Source organism: Lactuca virosa, chromosome 5 (genome assembly GCF_052849685.1).
Source record: "Lactuca virosa cultivar CGN04683 chromosome 5, Lactuca_virosa_CGN04683_v6, whole genome shotgun sequence".
Classification (NCBI taxonomy): Eukaryota; Viridiplantae; Streptophyta; class Magnoliopsida; order Asterales; family Asteraceae; genus Lactuca; species Lactuca virosa.
Genome location: NC_136430.1, coordinates 341,368,174 through 341,370,979, shown reverse-complemented (window position 1 = coordinate 341,370,979; position 2,806 = coordinate 341,368,174). Strand labels below are relative to the sequence as shown.

Below are 2,806 nucleotides of genomic sequence, written 5' to 3'. Positions count from 1 at the left end.
AAGCTTCTAGCACTGCTTATCCCATCTAATCTAATTCTTTCCTTCTTCCTTTCTCATTGCCGCTTTGTCTTCCCCTCTGGATGCTTCCCACCACCTCTCCAAAACCCTCTACGTGTTATTCACTGCTCCCACCTCACTTTTTAACCGATCATATTCTTACACAAATCCCTTCCCACCGCTTTCTCATTCGTTCTATTATCCACCACCTGCCTTCCAAAGGGGTACGACGATGACCAGGAAGACGAAGGTGGTCTGGCAAAGAGGTAGTGGACGTGGGGGTTCTCTGTCTATCGCCTCCGATTGTTTCCCTTTTCTCCGTCTGTCATACCCCTCAGATTGCTTCGATTTCAAAATCCAGACCCAAGTCACCTATGGTTTTTTTTTTCCAATCGAAAGGTACGCAGCCCCTCACTGAGGCAAAGCCCACGAGGTTTTCACAGTCAATTTACGTTTCTTATTTCATCATGTATCGTCGGTTTTTTCCCTTTTATTCACTTACTCCACCAACTCTTCTCACATCTTGCGTTTTCCGGTTTTTTCTCATGCCCTAACTTTCGCTCTATAGGTCGATTATGGAAGATGCAATTCTGATTTTGAAGTTTTCGATTTTTTGAATGATAGATCAAATTGGGGAATTTTTTATCTTATCTGACCCTTGATTTATCGTTTCTCACATACTCTGGCGTGTGAGAAGCGGAATCCAACCGCGGGCACCATCGCATCTTCTTCAACAACATGTAAAGGTATTTTTCTATCCCTATTAATGAAGTGTTCAATTACTAATGGTTGTTTCCAGTGTTGGTTCAGCAAGAAAACAAGTGACACAGGTTAAAATTTGAACTGATATTTCACCAATTTGAATTTAGGTACTTCATTTGTTGCCTTCAAATTGGAATCCTAGCAGGTTGGTTCTATACATGAACTAAACTGTAAATTTTATATGGATTATATAAAATTTAGAATTTTAACTTGGTCCCTTTTAACTTTGGTCTTTATGTGATTCTGAAGATGGCTTGGCTGATTCGGTTAGCAAACAATATCTGTTCTTCAAAACTCACGTACGTGTTACCCTATTTGTCTGTTTAACATATAGATGGGTTTTTTTTACTATGAATACTAAGTGTTTGGTTAAATGTCTCAATGAAAAAACAAAACTTAAAGTGTGCTTCAATTTGCAGTTCAGTTTGAAGTGGTATGTCATCGGTTGTGCACTTTATTGTGCACGTCTCAGATTAAAATTAAGAGATTGTCTGTCCAAAATTCAATTTCACATCCAGGTATCTTCTTTTATGTTCCAACTTGGTTACTAATTAATCACATCACATTCTCCTTTTAATGATGAAGCAAATCACTTATTAATGCATAGAAGTTGCCTGCTGTGAGATGGGTTGGTGGTGTTGAATTAGAGCTTATAGCAATAGCCACTGGTTTGTGTCTACTAGTTATCGCATAACAACTGTTATTGTCTATTTTACCCTTTTGATATGATTTTGGTGTTTATTCTTTATTTTCAACAGGTGGAAGAATTGTCCCTAGGTTTCAGGAATTAACAGCAGAAAAGCTAGGCAAGGTATAATTTCTCATTTACTATTTTCATTGGTTGTAATCCTGAAAAATACATAGTAAATGACTTTTTAAATTTTTTTTTAAATTTATGGGCAGGCTGGTTTGGTTAGAGAGAAATCATTTGGCACCACAAAAGATCCGATGCTATATATTGAGCATTGTGCTAATTCTTTCGTGGGGGTAAGTTAACATTTTTTTAGGACCTGTATCTTTTTCTTTTTTAAGTGTTGTATAAATAAAGACTTTCTGTTTTGGACTAACTGCATGAGGTCAGTTATTAAGAATCTCCCACACAAAAAGCTTTTTACCAATGGAAAGGATAGCTTTTTAGGTCAATTATATCAACCACTTTCATTATACTAAATGGTCTTGTGAGTTTTGTAATTTGTACAATTGACCCGCTTTATTCAAGAATGTTCCATTTTACTCCCCTGGTTATGTTTAACCTTCAAAGCTTTATCATTTTTTTCCTGATTAAATGTTGTTGGATAGATAATCATAATTTTGTGATAAATTAGGTAACAAGATGATGATAGAAGAGACTAAACGCAACATTCATGATGCATTATTTATTTATTTTTAATTGTTCTCATGCATTCATATATTAATCTTAGTAGGTGTGGTTCGGATGCTATCACATCTACTAATTTTTTAGGAAGTATTGACTTATAGGTAATCTTTAAAAAAAAAATTATCTAGGATCATACTTTTATATGAAAGAAAATGTTAAAAACTTAAAATTGATTTTAATGACTTGCAAGAGTTTAAAGATTGTAACTAAAAACATTGTATTATGAAAGGAAATACATGTATCACTTTTTTTTTAAAGTGGGACAAGGACTATTCTTTCGATCTCCCATCTGTGCAAAAGGACGAAAATGCCCTCAGGCCTCATCGTCAAATGGTAAAATTGCTTTATGTTTATCCCATGGTTGAAGTGGTATTTTTTTATTATTTATTTTACTAAACTAATATGATTATATTAAAGTCTTTTTTTTGCAGAAAATTGGTGCAGACCCGATCAAAATACACCAACAGATCCTAAAACTCATCACACATTTTACTTTCTTTGAGTCTTTTATTTTTATTTTTTTGTATTAAAATTGCATTTTATGAAGTGAAGCTTAGGAACAGTAAAGTTGCACCCGAATTGTCTATTCCACCCCTTCTACTTACATTCCTAAATTCTGACCAGGGTAGTGTTCCTAGGTTGGTTACTTCACTCGGGTTGGGTTATGAC

General features: G+C 34.8%; 2 long non-coding RNA genes across 2 annotated transcripts; both read left to right on the top strand.

Moving 5' to 3' along the window:
• The first annotated feature begins 644 nt into the window (after positions 1-644).
• LOC145114701 (uncharacterized) lies at positions 645-1,278 on the top strand. Its single transcript, XR_013711167.1, has 4 exons — positions 645-743; positions 867-904; positions 1,009-1,058; positions 1,179-1,278. It is a non-coding gene; the product is annotated as an uncharacterized LOC145114701 (long non-coding RNA).
• Positions 1,279-1,369: 91 nt separating this feature from the next.
• On the top strand, positions 1,370-1,720 carry LOC145114596 (uncharacterized). The gene is made up of 3 exons (XR_013711091.1): positions 1,370-1,427; positions 1,518-1,570; positions 1,663-1,720. It is a non-coding gene; the product is annotated as an uncharacterized LOC145114596 (long non-coding RNA).
• The last annotated feature ends 1,086 nt before the right edge of the window (positions 1,721-2,806 follow it).